The sequence below is a fragment of the Grammomys surdaster genome, unplaced genomic scaffold (genome assembly GCF_004785775.1).
Source record: "Grammomys surdaster isolate TR1022 unplaced genomic scaffold, NIH_TR_1.0 126248, whole genome shotgun sequence".
NCBI classification, from domain to species: Eukaryota; Metazoa; Chordata; class Mammalia; order Rodentia; family Muridae; genus Grammomys; species Grammomys surdaster.
Window position 1 is genome coordinate 2,763,395 of NW_021621048.1, and position 17,373 is coordinate 2,780,767.

General features: G+C 37.4%; 1 protein-coding gene and 1 pseudogene across 2 annotated transcripts in view; one reads left to right on the top strand and one right to left on the bottom strand.

Moving 5' to 3' along the window:
* Plscr4 (phospholipid scramblase 4) overlaps window positions 1-17,373 on the top strand; it is a 128,392-nt gene that overhangs the window by 12,675 nt on the left and 98,344 nt on the right. The gene's annotated exons all lie outside the window — the stretch shown is intronic.
* The window catches only part of LOC114613610, a 33,296-nt pseudogene continuing 26,517 nt past the window's right edge, over window positions 10,595-17,373 (bottom strand).

Below are 17,373 nucleotides of genomic sequence, written 5' to 3' on the forward strand. Positions count from 1 at the left end.
TGCACTCCTTTTCGGCTGCATTGGGTGGGCCCCTGGGAAGTGGACCTACAATAATCCCGTCGTTGGGCTAACTCACAGCCATCCTAGTTCCTTGTAAATGTTCAAGTTACCAACCATTTGTCAGTTTGGGGTGTAATATTGTCATAAAGGAAGGCTCCCCAATGTTAGCGGCCATATCAAGGGTGGCCTTGGTTTAGGAAAAAGCCAATTTTTGTTGGGGTGATCAAGAGGCCAAGCTCTCTAGCGAATTCAAAATTGGATAACTCTGATGGGTGAGACAGAGATCATTTTAACAAGGCATTATATCCTGCCTTCAATTTGTTTTTTTTTGTTGTTGTTGTTGTTTTAAATTACAGTTTCTATGGAAATTGACAACCTTGATGAGATGTTGCTTCCAATGTAAATACCAGAATAGTATAAACTATGAATTTCTCCACCACCTTGGTATAGATATTCACCAAACTACTTTGTGTGCTGGCCTCTCCCACATCAACTAACACTAGAGACAATTCTTCCCACCAGGCATGCCCACAGGTCAGTCTAATCTAGGCAATTCTTCAGCAGAGGTTTTCCGCTTAGAGGACTCTAGATTGTGTCAAGTTGACAAGTAAAGCTAGGACTTAGAATATGAGTTTGACAAATATAGCCGATATAAAATAAAATGAAGATAAACACTCAAAGGTACCAACCCAGAACTTTTTGGTGTAAAAAGGTTTATAAGCTATATCCAGACATAAAATAATACTTGATATTTATGATTACTTTGTATATTCAAATAAAACGTCTAGTTCACTTTCTCTAGTAGAAATTTGGAAACTATGCAACATTGTTAGTTTGGGCCCCATCTCACCCCTCCAAGAATTATACCTTGTATACATTTGTACATAAAGTAACACCTGTTTATTTGTCTGGTCATAAACTTTCAATGCTGTATCAACCTTCAAATGTTATATTCCCAATTAAAATATGAAAAGAAGAAAAAAAGAAAAAAAAAGAAATTGGAGAAGAGAGAAAAGTTATATTGCTCCTGTCCTATAAAAAAAAAATCAACATGAATATTGTGTTTCAAATTCTTCCTATCTACAATCACTTGACATTATTACATGTTTATATTTTTGCTATTGTCATTGTAGGATAAAGTAGTGCAAAGGTTCAATCTTGCTATGTCGCCCTAGCTGGTCATGTAGCTAGGCTGACCTCATACTCATGGTGACCTTTATCCTTTTATGTTTTTGTGGACAGGCATTACAAGTGCTTTGGCACTCCTGGCTGCCAACCATTTTCTTTCTGGTCCTTTTTTATGTATTTTGGAAGTGTGTTCTTATCTTTATCACTTAATTTGAATTATTTTTAGGTGACCTGTACGTTTATGTCCGAAATTTGTTTTTAAGTCTTCTCCTATAAACATAATCTGTTAGAATAAAAATTGTACTTCTTGGTCAGATGTGTAGCCTGTATTCTATCTCTGTTATTTGCTTTTTAATACTTGGTGTTGTTACTTGTTTGAAAGTGTAGACATAGAAAAGATTGGAATGCAGACGTCTGCTGCTTTATGAACTATACACTTCAAATGACTTTTGGAAGCCGTATGCTGTCTCCACCTGCTCAGTGATCAATGTGTTCTCTAGGTTTGTTTTGTATTTACTTTTATTCACTTTTTGTGTTAACTAATCAGTATTAGCTCATTCATTTTCTAGTTTTCTTCAATAGCATTTACAATTATACTCTCTTTTTCTTTAGGTGTGCGTCACTAATTTTGAAAGGTAATAACTGGATTATTACATTTTTTTGATTTTTTTTAAATTAAGTCTTTTTAATTCCTAAATATTTACATGTTTCCATATGTAGAAAACACTCAAAACATTCATCTTTATTTAACCTCTAATATAGTCTGTGACAACTAATATTTGAATGGTATCAGTTCCCTAAAGTTTATGATGACATGCTTCTTCTTGGCTCTTTATAAGATATATATGTTACATCATATATATCTATATATGTATAAATGATGGGTGTTGAAAATAATTAATTATTTTCTGTTATCTGGCTGTTTGGTATAAAGTTCTACATGTGCTCCCTAAGTCAGTATTGTTAACTTTGCTCTTCAAATTTAAATAATTTGATATTGTATCTCTTTTATCTGATGAAACTTAAAGATGTCATCAAATTTCTAACTATATTGATGACCTTGTCATTCTCCAATATAGTGTGAGGAGATCTTAGGGACATGCTCATTTAGACTTGCTCCCAATTATTTTTTCAATGGAATATGTACCATAAGAAATCAAATGTCATTGTCTCTGTGCGTAAGTGCTTTTCTTTAGTCTAATATTTACTCTTGGTTCCAACAACTGCTTTAGTTTTGCTTTCTGTCTTATATTTTTACTACTATTTTCTTCCATCAAAATTTTTTATCATATTTTAGGCACCTTTTATAAAGCATCTATGTATTTAAAAAAAATCTACTGGGGGCAGAAAGCTAGAGATAGCACAGAAACCAAGAACATGTGTTGCCTTTTAAGGGAACCAGGGCTTGAATCCCAGCATCAGCATGATGACTCACAACTGTCGGTAACTCAGTTTTAGGGCATCTTACACCCTCTTCGGACTTCCAAAGACACCAGGCACACACATTGTGCACACACATACAGACAGACAAAAGAGCCATAGGTGTAAAATAAAGCTCAATAAAAAAAAATTCAAAAATCTTGTGTAAGGATAAAAATCACAGCACGAGTAAAAGGAGAGGTCGTGAAGCCTGCTCTGGCTGAGGAGTTATTTGCAATGGACAGATTCTGGGAGAGGGAAAGTCTGTTTACTTCAAGGTTGTGGTCTTTTAGAGGCTACCAATGATCCAGTAGATGGCTCCACAACCATATACATACTGGCAGTACTAAGTGGTTTCGAAAAAGAAACATGAAATTGGGGGAGAATAGCAGTAGGGGCATAGGGAAGAAACCAGGTGAAGGAGGGAAAGGGAGTTCTTGATTAAAACACATTATAAGCATGCATAAAATGTTCAAAACACAAAAATTCCTCTTTAACAATTGCTATCCACAGACAATAGTAATTCCACAGCCAATGCTATGAGAGCCTTGGTCTTTAGAAAGAAATTAGGATATGGGTCTCAGTCTCACTCCCTCCACTCCAAAGAACGGAACAAGACTCTAAAAGTTATCCCCGGTAGACTGGCTAACTTGTCCTTCCCACCCATTCTGCCTAGTGAGGACCTCCTGTTTGCTCTCTCCAGGGGACAACATTTTTTTATTGGATATTTTATTTATTTATATTTCAGATGCCATCTCCTTTCCCCATTTACCCTCCTTAGAACCCCCCTATCCCATCCCTCCTCCTCCTTTTTGACAACATTTTTTAAAAATGGGTCCCGTCTTTATTCACTTCTTCCTAAAATAAGTAAGGTAACATTCACTTTGGGGAAGTGTCAGAGAACCAACCACAAAATCAAATGACATTTGCTTCCAAAATGTAACTGCCACTACTGGGCAGAATGTTTTGACAACATTTTAATGACGCTGCTGGAGAAGTAAATGTTGAACTCCCGCTAGACACTGCCCACTCACCATGATTTTGTCCTTTAAAAGATAGACTGACCATTTTCATCTGTGAACAGTTATATAAGTGTCTGTTCAGTCAAGATATAATATGTAAGCTAAAATAGGAAACATGTTGTAAAGACGCAAGAGCATGTGATTACAATAGGAAAGTATTATGAAGCTATAAGGAAAAAAATGCCAAAGGGCATAGTACACTGGGGAAACGGGGAGAGAGGAAGAAAGGGAGGGTAAAGGGATGAAGGAGTTGGAGAGGAAGAGAAGACAGAGACTGAATAATGTGATAAGTACAAAGTCTGGCATTCAGACTTTCTGGAAAGTGTATGGTTGCAGCTGCCAATGGTAGAGAAGCTAACTAAACGATGTTAATCTGCACTTGGCAAGTAAAACAACAAATCTTTGCACCATAGGCAAGCCCTTCTTGAGAGTGGCTTACAATTAGACTTTAGCTTCCACTGTGGATATGAGGCCTAGAAGACATCACACCCATATGAATAGGATTTGAGAAAAACACTCTTTAAATGCAAGTATGTCATAGATTATGAGGGTACCGTAAAGACTCCAGTAAGAAGGAGGAATTTTTCTCCAGTTCCTCCTGCCCCTGCAGCATGGCTGATAAACTATGTTTGTGTTAAAGGATTTTCACTAGGTACTTCACACAATTTATGAAATACTTAGATTAAAGGTTGGTTTCCTCTCTACTCCCCTCCCTTCTCTTCCCCTCATCATCCCTTTTTCCCCCACCTCCTCCCTCCCCTCTCTGCTTTCTCCCCTTCTGCTGTTCTCTCTCTGTTGGTATGTTGTGCCCTTTCCCATAGTTTTCTTTATGGCTTCATAATACTTGCCTATTACAATCTTATGGTTCTTTATAATGTCTTTTTTTGGTTTTGATTACACTAAGATTTATTGTCTTGACTGAACAGAGGCTGGCTTAACAGTTCATAAATGAAGTAAAACTTCCACCCACACAGTACTATAGCAGCAGAGCTCTTCTAGCAGAAAGAAACATCAAGGACACAATGAATTTCAGGAACTCCTAAGAACAGTGCTGGGAGACAAATCAGGCCTCTGGCAGCCAGCAGCAGTCAACCTAGGGAGAGTTTCCGCAGATGCTAGGTGATGCAAGACTACTAAGAACTAAGGCTACCAAGAAATTATAACACTCCTGACAGCACAGGGAATTCCACCTTTCAAGGCATTTTGACAACATTTTTTGCCATCTCTTGAAATTAAGTATTTTTTTAAATGGAAAAAAATTAATAGAAGAAAAATTAGTATTTGAAAGGAATAAAGCAGAGCTCTTTAAATGTACAGGAAATCAAATCAAATAAAAAGTGTATACCTATGCCTTTAAATTCTTATTATGAGAAGTAAAAAAGATTAAAATCCAATGATAAAATTTCAATATAATATCCCAAAAAGAGTTCTAGAGGAAAAAAAATAGAGTAGAAAGAAATCACTAAAATTCATGCTGTACAAGTAGTAACATTTTTAGAGTTAGTTACATTCTCAAAATCCAGACTTCTAAATAAAAATATGATATTCAAAATAAACATTACTACATTCATGAAAATTAAAGTCTAAAATCAAATAATGTATAAAATATTTTGCTAGAGTTATAATGATTAAATATCCTAAAAGAACGTATTTATATTATCATAGATCAAGTAAGTTCCAATATACATTATTATACCACAACCAAATGATTCAATTCAGATGTACAAGTAAGTGCTGTCCCAGGTGTCCACATCCATAGCATTGTGGGTTGTAGACTATAAAAATAAAAACAAAACCATAATATATATTATTTGAATGGTCTAGGGTGGGATAGATTGAACTGATTTAAACATTAAGTTAAAAAATTTAACAATATTAAAATAACATGACTAGAGTCAGGAATTAAAGTTTTTATTTTCTCTTTTTTGTTATATCATAAATGTCCTATTTAAAAATTGATTTTGGTGGACATATTTATGAATTATATTTGTGTTCATTACTTAAACTAAAGCCAAAAAGAATCCTAGGAATGCAACATGTCAAAATTAATCTCATCATTACTAGTTAAGTGAATTCTTATCAATATTGTCATGTGACTACTTCAATTTCTTTTAATAAAACTATCTTTCTGTTTCAGAGTTATTGGATCCTTTTTCGTCTTTAACTTAATAGTAAAGGGCAGACAGGCTGACATTTTGTCTAAGCAAGGATCAAATGAAACATTTAAAATATGGCTTTGGTACATATCAGTCTCCAGTGCCCTTATTTTTATGAATTTATAGCTATTCTTTATGTCATCACATTGCACTATTGACCTTGAATTAAAACTAATCATTCTGTTTTATTTGTCTTGCTCAGAATTAGACATAAATACAGTAAATATACAAGCACAGCTTCTAGCTCTATATGTCAGATGATGGTTCTAGCAGTGTTTATGAGGATGCTGAAGTTATTCCAAAATCTATTCTCATTGTTTTGGGGACTAACACTGTATCATCTAATTTTATACATATTCAAAACTGCAATCACATAGCTAAATGACAACTATAGTATTTAAAAATCCCAACAAAGTAGATAAACTTGTAAACCCTAGAATTATTTAAATGTACTATATTATACCTTTATTTAAACTTAGAGAAAATGAAAAATGTTTTCCAAGGTTTCTAAAGATAGCATTCCGAGGTTCCAATGTAAAACAAGGACATGCTGTTTTACATTCTCACAAGCAATATAAGAGCATTCCACATTCTCTGCAGTCTCACAACCACTTGGGATTGCATAACTTCTAAATTTTAACCAACATTGCGGATGTGAAGTCTTAGCACATAATATTGACTCATTTTTATGATGACTAATGTTATGCTATTGACGGTAATCTTCTGTTAAGCATTTACTCAAATCCTTTGCCCATGTTCTTGTTGTACTGTTATTTATTGGCTTGCCAGACATTTTATTCATTATAGATAACATGTTCTTATAAGAATTGTAAACATTTTCTCCAATTATGTGCATTATCTTCTTACTAAATGACTTGCTTTAAAGTACGTGCTTCTAATTTTGATACTTGTCTGGTGTTGTTACTTGTTTGATCGTTATGTGTTATATATAAGAAACCATTCCCTAATCCAGTGTTAATATTTTATTATATCTTTCTAATACTATTAAAGTTTCAGGGTTTTTTTAGCTCCTGTTTTGCTATCTGTTTAGAAAGAATGTTTGTCTATGGTATGATGTAATCATCCAACGTGGCTCTTTTGTGTGTCAATGCCCAGTTATTTCAGAAAAAGCAAAAGCAAAAACAACAACAGCAAAAAACCTGTTGATGATACTTTTATCCCTCAACATTTTTTTTTGAGTCATGGAGAACACTAACTGTTCATAAATATAAACTATATTTCTGGACATTCCAAACTTCCACTGCTCTGTATTTTTCTTTTATGTTAGTTCCAGACGGTCAGTATAATTTTTGCTATAGAAAGTTCTGAGTTAAGCTTAAAAAATAAAAGACTGCATTGTAAGCTAACTTAAAAGTAAATAAATAAAAGGAAGACTCATTTAAAAATACACTATTAATTTTCTAAGTTCTTCCCAAATAGTTTCAGGATGCAGAAACTGAATGTTGTATACAGAATGACCTACACATCATCTTTGTAATATCCTATTGATGTGATCCAGACACTTCCTACCCATCACTCAACTCTGAAGACATTAAGTATGAGTATTAAAGTAGTAAGTACAAGAGCATGCTATTGTTGCTTCAGTAGCAAGTCAACATTCCATGTGTTACGTTCTGATTATGAAATTAGAATTCTAAAGATTGGCTTCAGAATTCTGTTCCTTGTGCAGCATGTCTGTTGCTTAAGGCAGTCCACTGTTGCTCGCCCCATGGGGCTGCAAACCCCCTCAGCTCCTTCAATTCTTTCTCTAACTCATCCATTGGGGACCCTGTGCATAGGCCAATGGTTGACTGTGAGCATCCACATCTGTACTTGTCAGGCTCTGTAAGAGCCTCTCAGGAGACAGCTATAGCAGATTCCTTGGCATCTGCAATAGCATCCAGGTTTGGCAACTACATATGGGATGGTTTCCCAGGAGGAGCAGGCTCTGGATGGCCTGCCCTTCAGTCTCTGCTCCACACTTTGTTTCCATATTTCCTCCTGTGAGTATTTTGTTTCTCCTTCTAAGAAGCACTGAAGCATCCACACTTTGATCTTCCTTCTTCATATGCTTCATGTGGTCTGTGAATTGTATCTTGGATATTCCGAACTTTTGGGCTAATATCCACTTATCAGTGAGTGCATACCATGTCTTTTCTTTTGTGACTGGGTTACCTCACTTAGAATATTTTCTAGTTCCATCTATTTGCCTGCGAATTTCATGAAGTCATTGTTTTTAATAACTGAAATATATTCCATTGTGTAAATGTACCACATTTTCTGTATCCATTTCTCTGTTGAGGGACATCTGACTTGTTTCTAACTTCTGGCTACTATAAATAAGGCTGCTATGAACATAGTGGAGAGTGTGTCCTTATTACATGTTGGAGCATCTTCTGGGTATATGCTAGTTTTGTGCTCTGTGACAATTTCAATGTTTTCTGTGTCATAAATTTTCAAAGAACAGTGATAACACACAATTCTATGAAGTACTAGATTCACCTGAAGGCTTGGAAGGAATTTGGATCTTGATTGGTATATGCTTCAGTGTAATGCGTGTTTATTTATTCTGGAAGGAAGTTAAGAACTCTACATGCAATCACACACACCAAAATAGCTTATCTTTAGCATAGATTTATAGAGGATGCAGTGGGGAAAGTTACAGCTACTCCCAATACAATTCTCTTTATAAGGCAAGTTTGGTGTTGTCATGTGAATGTAAGGGTAGGGGTAGACAGTGAGCCTGAAGAAAAATAGCCAGAGCAGGAGGAGCATGGAGTGAAAGTGACAAAGAACGTGTATGAAGGCAGAAAGAAGAGCCAGATGTGTGTGTGTGGGAGTGTGTGTATGAATGAATGAATGAATGAATGAATGTGTGTATATGTATATACTTACATATACACACATTGTGTAGCAATAATAATCAAAGGAAAAGTAGCTATTAACTTGAGAATAGAGTGGACCTGAAAGAAGTTTGGTAGTAGTTTGGAGGGCCTGGAGAGAAGAGGATAGAAAGGGAATGTATTCAATTTCTATTAAAATATATTATATGTTTTTAAAAATGTAAGATTGTCTCATGTCAGACCGGAAGCCGCTGTTAAACACCAGTGAATCCTCCTGCCTGGATTAGAGTTTCATGGAGTGGGATACAAGCCTCATTTAAAATGACATGATGCCCTGCACATTGCCTGGACAGCACAGTAGAGCTGGTCCTGGTGGCATGGGCATGGGAGAGCCAGCCCGTAACCCTCAAAAGCTTGAGAGTGGAAGAGCTGGTCCCACTCCTTTCCTGAACAAATTGGGAAAGCTGGCCCTAGTGACACAGGCATAGGAGGGCTGGTGGGCTGACTAACTCAGCTTCCACACAGGCCCAGATCCAGGGCTTTGAGTTGGCCTATCCCAACATGTACTCCATCTGTGAACTACTAGAGCACAAGAAGGGGCCAGGCCTATGGACCCAAAGCTGCAGGATCTCCATGACACAGGGCAATAATAGGGCAATCAAGAGGAATCCGGTTGGGGATCCAGTGTTGATGGTGAAGCCAGAGGGTCTGAAACAAACCAATGGCTCATTGCAATGATTATTTGCAAGTAAAGTTGTTTGGGCAAAAGGGTAGACTGTGTGATACTGTGATACTCCACAGCTTTCCCCGTGAGATTTTTGCAGTTGTTTTCTTTTGTGGGGTTGGAATGGGGGGTTCAAAGGTGGAGGGCAGATATGAAGGGATGGGAGGTGAGTTGGACTGGTGCATAATGGGAAATTCACAAAGAATCAATAAAAAGTTAACAACATCAACAAAACCTAAACCAACAAACAAAATAATTCCCCCCCAAAGAAAACCTTCCCGAGACATTTTCCTGTCACTAATAATTATGATTTTAATTTTTGAAGTCCTAGTGTCTTTAGCCATTTCTTCACTGGGTTACTTAAAGAGGATCCAGTTTTACTTGGTACTTATGAGTCCTGTCCCAAAATATCTTGCATGTTTTGTTGGAGTAGACTTCTAAAAGTAAAATTGTTGGGCTAAAAGGTAGATTTTTTTTCACATCTTTCATTTATTGAAAAAAATCTGAGAAAATGGCAGTTAATAAAGAGTACAAACATATCAACAGGAACATATGACTGGAAAACATAGAGAATGTAAAACTAAAAATGCCACTGGCTTCTTTAATTGGTTAAAAGCACAAAGTATAACAGGCAGGTCTATTTTAAGCAAATTAAAAAGATATTTTGTATTTTTTTTTAAAAAATAATTCTTTCTCCCCTAGTCAAATACACACACACACACACACACACACACACATATCTCCACAAAAATGGTGTGTAAAGCAAGCTGTCATACTTAAGTTGTATCCTGGATTTAAGGAAATAGTTGCTGATGCAGGGATCAACACAAAGTCAGCAACAAGTTTACAATACCACTCCCCAAGACAGAGCCTGGCTCTACAGCCCTGGATGGCCTCAAACTCAACCCTCCTACCTCGGCCTTCCGAGTGCTGGGATTCTAGATGAACACTCCTGTGCCCCAGCGAGGTTAGCAGTTCTTAAGAACTGAGCATTCAAACTTTGCATGGCACAAAGTTATACTGTATAAGTGCTATTAAGCACAAATGAAAAAGTATGCTTAGGTTTCACAAAAATGCTTCTTAAAGAAAACAACAGAAAACCATTCAGCAGACCAAAGAGGCTACAGCTAGCCATCAAAGATACAACTTTGCACATCTGTACTAGGAAACTCTATTTATCCAGGGTGGACTAAACTGGAGCATCCTTAGTACTTCTTACTTGTCTAAGCTTAAGCTTTCTGTCTTTTCCCCTACCCACCAGTAATGTGTATGATCCAGCAGAAGGAGAGCTTTTAGAATTGGCTATTTTATTTTTCTTTCTGTGGTGAGACTGTCATGGATCCAGGATATCTCAGGTTCATATCCATCCATGACCAATGTCCCACTGTTGTCAAAGAACTTAGCAATGAAGAAGTTGGCTTCCCGCTGCTGCTTTGTCTTCCCACTGATGAAGGTCAACTTCAGGGTGTATTTGTCAACAAACCTTTTGAGGCTGGAGGACTGCTGCCAAATATCATCAGGATCCATTCCTGTAGGAACTTGTCTGTGGGCCACAAGAAAGATACTCTTCTCTTTATATGAGGTATAAATGGTCAGAATCCCCATCATCACAAAATAGGATATGACACACAAAGCCAAAACTGGCTTGGACTCTGGAAAGGGATGCATGTAATCCCAAATCAAAGCCACGATGGCAAAGAAGCAGGAGATGATACAGATGGTGAAGCTACCATCAGTAAGACCAAAGTTATCTACATACTTATACTTTTCCAGGAGTACCTTTTTGGCAGAATCATCCAGAGAGTTTTTCACAGCTGATGCATCCAACTTATCAATTTTTACAGGCTTATCATCAATCTTCCACTTATCCCACAAACCACTACGGCTGCTGCTTGTCCTGCAACTGGGACTGCCGCCAACCCCGCTACTGCTTCTTCCCGATGCTTCCCCCGCCTTGCTTCTTCCTTCTTCTCCTTGGTTTATAATGTCTTAACAGTTTTTCAAAGGACTCTTTCAATTTTTTTTCTCACTTTCTGTGCTAGTTTAACTGGTTTTGTAAAGAGTCATTTAGTAGTTTTTGTTTTGTTTACGGGAGCAGATTGTTTTTAGAGACACTTTAGATTTGCAAGAAAATGTAGCAGAAAGTACAGGGGCTTTCAGATCTTCTGTCATTACTTCTGACCTCCTTTCGTTGCCTTTATTTTTAACAATTTTGTTTTAGTGAAGTTTACTTGCAATTAGTGGATGATTACTGATACATAATTATCAAATAAAGTTTATCAATTATGTTAGTATTTTAAAAATGGCCATGAACAGAACCTAGCTGTAGGAAATGGGAGTGGCCAATTACAAGGACTTTTGCATCAGAGTGTGTTTGGAAACCACATGAGAACTGGACACCTTAGAGGTCAGTCTGAAGAGGCTTGTTCTTCTGTCTGGCTTTCCACTCAGTCTCTTAAGATTCCTGTTCAGATGCATCATTGGGTGAAAGCTGATGATGCTGGTAGCCTGGAATAGGAGCTGGCTCAGTGCTGAACCGGACGTGTGAGTCAGAATGAGAAATTAGATCACGTTCTGATGGACATACTGATTAATAAAAACCTCACCACTCTTCATTGAAGCATAAATAGAAGTCATTTAAAAGATTACATCATCACCTAAAAGATGTGTCATTGCTGTGTCTCCTTTTGTGCCATTTATGTGAGGAGATGTTCTAAAGAAGTTCTGCTCTCAGGCAAATGTGGAAGAAAGTATGATATTGATTACAACCTATTTGGTGCCTGACTTTGGACAAAAGAAAATGTGAAGTCTTTATTATCTGGATATGGGAAATGAATATTGAAAATGAAGAGAAAAGAAGTTCCTTCAGCATAATGAGGACTGGGAGACAGCTGTAGTTTGAACTTGTACATGAAAGGGCTGTAGACTGAATTTGTCCATGCATCTGTGCTTATCTCAGCTTTAGACAATATAGAAGTCTCAGACATTGGATTAGATCTTCAAGACATTAAATTAGTTCTTCAAGAACTTAAATTACACTCTTGGCTTGTAATAATTTTCCAGATACCAATTCCTACATAACCCACAAGTGTAATGATTGGTTTGTGATTTGTACAGCAAAGAGGACAGAGCTACAGACGATGACAATGGGGTGATGTTGTATGAACTGGTCATTCCAACGCACCATTCCCTTGCCTGGCTTGGTTTTGGGAGGTATACTTCCTTGGGAACACTGATGACTTGACATAGTTTAGGCTTTTCTTCCAAAACTTGACTATATGGCTATATTAATATAATGCTCTTAGACACCAGAATTAATAAATGACAAAGAGTGATGAGCTCCCTCTGTCCCGTTAAAGATGCAATCACTTCGGTGACTTCATTTACATCTCCCACAAGACAAGGTAATATCTTTAAATGTTCCTTTTCTTCATAAACCTAGATTTTCCAAAATTAAAAGGCAAAATGACAAAGACTGGCTACATGACCATCATGTGTGATAAAATTGAAGTGTCATTTTGCTAAATAGGAAGTTGTGAATTCATCAGTCTACAGAGGATCCAATAAACCTTTCATCTGTTGTTTTGCAAGGCAACTTGTATGACTTCAGGCAAGAAAAACTCATTCACAGCCCAAAACTCATTAGTGCTTTGATTACCTTCCCTCTGCCTTAAATTTGCTTCTACTGTGCAACTGATTCTTATTAAAAACTCAATATAGCATGAGTCATATACTCTATAATTACAGTTAAGAATAAAAGTCAGAAAGTCTCAGAAAATGTCATCCATTTATATGCCAATACATAGAAGGAAGAGAAAGATTACCTTGAAGCAAGCAAAAAGTTTCTGTTTGTGTGGTATGTGTGTGTGTGTGTGTGTGTGTGTGTTTGTGTGTGTGTGTGTGTGTGTATTACCCTTCCTTCTCCCAGGAGCAGTTGGCCACTGGCCCTCAAGGATAAAAGGATAAAAGGAGAGGGACAGGGGTCAGGATGTTGATGCTTGTGAATACATATGGATTGTTTGACTTCCAGAATCAGCCTCAGTGAGATAGCTTAACTTTATTAGGGTGAACAAAGACTATATGTGGGGAATGGGTGTGGAATTCCAAGGTGGGTATATGTTGTCTGGCTAGAGTAAAGACCTGGGAATATTTCATTTACAGACAGAAGAATTCCAAGAATCAAATGAGCAGTTTCTGATTGGGAGAGAGGAAGTTGAACCTGTAACCTGGCCTTCATGACTGTCCTCAAAGGTTAGGGAGGTAGAGATTATAATTAGGAGCAAACAGACTGAGAGCAGCCCCAACTCCTCCTCTCCATCCTCTCAGAATGAGATTTTCATCACAATCTCATTCTTGCTTCAGGACAGCTCCCCAGTTGCAAGTCCCCATCTCTCTCTGTCCCCTCCCCTTTCTCTTTAAATGTGTGTGGTGTGTGTGTATGATGTGTGTGTGTGTGTGTGTGTGTGTATGAAGTAATTTCTGTATGTGTGTGCTTTTCCAGGGGGAGTAGGTTTGAAATAAACCGTGGAACCAGATAGCCAAGAATATTTCCTGCCTGGAACAATCATTTATCATACATAGATGACATAGGGGTTAATTTAAAGCTTTGGGGAACTAAAACATCCAACATTTGTTAAGTAAATTATTTTTTAAATCATTTCAGATGTCACTTATATAAACGTGTTACATGGATATATGTTGCAATAATACTTGGATAAGTCTTTTGTTAACTGTTGAAACTGCACAATGATTGTTCCTAATTTTGCAAATGTGTCAGATTATATGTGGGTGTGGATGCATACAGATATGTACACATGGAAAATGAGGAAATAAACAGGAATTAGCAGGTGTTGCTTAAGAATTCAGGTCTGGCATCACAGATGGAGCATAACCCGTGTGCTCACTTCATGTGAAGCCTTTGGAAAGGTTCATTTTTCTGTTGTGGACTAATACTCTATGTCAACTGAGACTCCCTTTTCTCTATGAAATCCACTATGGCTGAAACTTCTGGGAAATAGAAAATAAAGTCTTCTGGTTGAAGAAAGTTACAAGTGCTCGTTATAGTCAGTAGCAAATACTCTTCTGTTAGAGACAGTCTTTGGGTTTCTTATTTGGGTTCTCTTATTCATGCCAAACATGCATGAAGCAGTGCTCAGGAGGTGAGGAGGCAAAGATCAGGATTTCAAGATCAGTCCTGACTGCACAACTTAAAGTCAGGCACGACATGAGATCATCTCTTAAAATTTTTTTTTCACTCTTAATAGGCCTTTAAATCACCTAGACAGAAAACCACTCCAGGAAAATTATGCAGTCTAGAGACTTTAGGAATAGAATAAAGCTTGTCTGAAAAGTTGGCCCCTCACTCTCTGACCATTTTTCACTGGCATGTAATTTACAAAGGTCCCTTTGTCCACTGCACCCTTCATCCTCAATAGTGCGTTGTGTCACTCTGTAATACATTTTATCTCGTTCAGTTCTTATACTACAAACTGTGTGTCTCATCAGAAGTCATCCAACAGAAATCACAGAACCATACAGCAGAACATAGTCCTGAGCAAGATTCTAGAATACATTTATGAAATGTGTGCCTCGAGTGCATGACATAGTTCGTCAGGTAAAAGTCCTTTTGTTCTGTATGTCTAACAACGTAAATCGGATCCCTACAATACACTAGGGAGGGTGACAGTTGCCTTTCACATGTACAATATAGCATATTTGTATCCACCTCCCCCTGCCCATACACACACACACACATGCACACACATACACACATTTAAAAAAAAAAGTGTGCCTTTATGTAAAAAAGCAAAGACAAAAGAGCTGTCCCACACCTGGACTTTGATCTTGCAACAAAATATTGACACATAAATAATTTACCTCAAATAATGCATACATGCTTTAAAGATGTTTTTATTGACATTTAACTTAAGCAGCTACTAATCTCCTATCTTCATGTAAATGAGATGTCACTGGGGAACATTTTACTACACGTACACAGAAGGCAAGCAGCTGATGAACTTAACTGGGGCAGAGGTTGGTCAGTCAGAGCACGGTGGCTTGTTGCCTAAGGTCAGCATTCTAGTTCCACCTTCATCTTTTAAAGCATGCATCCTGTTCAAGCCTGATGTTGTAATGACTTGCAATGTGTTCTGGATTTTACCCTTCCTGCTCCATGGTATTCACATTTTTAGGTGCTGAGGGTAAGGAAGGAATGTCAGTGTAGCTGCACAGAAAGCTCACTCTCCCTTGAAAGGAGAATCTGTGTCTGCCTCAGGATTCAGAGTGAATTTGATGTAAATATAAAACCAAAGAACAGAAATCCTACCCATCCAAAATTTTCTGTATTGTTCTAAGTTGTTTTCCTGCCTTCTGAAATCATTGGTCCTCATAATGAAAACTGTCTCTCATTTTCTACCATGGCTTTTGTTTGGAAAATTTCCCATACATTTGATCTTCACAGTCCTTATGTAGACCTTAAAACTTGATACTGTTACTAATTAAAATTTTCAGTACTGAGCCGTGAAGTGGTGGCACACACCTTTAATCCCAGTACTTGGGAGGCAGAGGCAGGAGGATTTCTAAGTTCGAGGCCAGTCTGGCCTATAGAGTGAGTTCCAGGACAGCCAGGGCTACTCAGAAAAACACTGTCTCAAAAAAAAAAAAATCAGTGCTGACAAGTAAGTACATTGAAGCACAAGGACCACCATAGAACTGCACAGCTACAGAATCAAGTAAAGGATCACCCTTTGGTGAAATTTTTTTTTTTTTTAATGGTAGGTCCAGGACTGTAACAGGAAAGTTTCAAACTCTTATGTCCATTATTCCAAATAAAAAGGGGAGAGAGGGAGGGGGAATGGGATGGAGGGTTGGTGGAAGGGTAACCAGGAAGGGGGATATTAGTTGAAATGTAAACAAATAAAATGATTAATAAAAAAGGAAGTGAATGTTATTATAATATATAAAAGCATCTATAAGCTAGTGAGCTAGAAAACAAACTATAATGACTGGGAAAGCCCATCACACATCAATGGAGTTGCATATCATAGTTTAATTCAAGAGAGGTGATTTCAACGAAAGACATGGCCATGCTTCCTTTCAGTCTCAATCAATGTTCACATTTTCTGAGGACACATACATTGATTCATTACCATAATGGTAGTTTAGGTCTCCGGATTCTATTGCTTTCAAAAAACATGAAGTCCTAGACCAGAAGAAAAATAGCAAAGTCAGTTTCCAGCAATAAAAGTATAGCCTCATGTGGTAATTTAAATATGCTTGGCATAGGGAATGGCACTATTAGGAGGTGTGGCCTTGTTGGAGTAGGTGTGTTCTCATTAGAGGAATGGGGTCCCTGTGGGACTGGGCTTTGAGACCTCCTCCTGGCTGCCTAGAAGCCAGTCTTCTTCGGTTTCCCTTCAGAACGAAATGTAGAACTCTAGCTTCTCCAGCACCGTGCTGCCTGGATGCTGCTATGTTTCTTGTCTTGATGATAATGGATTGAACCTCTGAATCTATAAGCTAATCTTAATTAAATATGTCCTTTATTAGAGTTGCCTTGGTCATGGTGTCTCTTCACAACAATGGGAACCCTAAGACACCTCACTTGTCAAATTATGAAAATTCAGGAAGCTCAGGAGTGAGAGGCAGTAGAGTTTTGAGTGAAAGCCACACTGGTCTACATAGTGGGACCCTTTCTCAAAGCAAATAAAAGAGAAACAAGGCAAACCAAAAACCAGACCCTCCCAACAATAAAAAAAATGAAGGTAAATGGGGTGTGTGTACTAAAAAATGAGATACTATACATTCATAACAATAAAACTTTTTCATAAACAACAAAATGGATTGACCTGGAACATAATATGTAGCTTGAAATAAGCCAGAGGGGAAAACATATGGAGAGCAATAATGTTGAGCTCATCATTCTAAACAAAGAGAATAGAATTGTAGTACCTGAGCCTAGTGCCTGAGCCTGAGGTTGAAAGTTGTGTCAAGGGAGTAAGACTTGTATCAAAGGCTCTAAAGATTTATTCATGCAACTAATAGAAGAGAAACTGGGAAAAAGCCTGGAATACATAGGCACA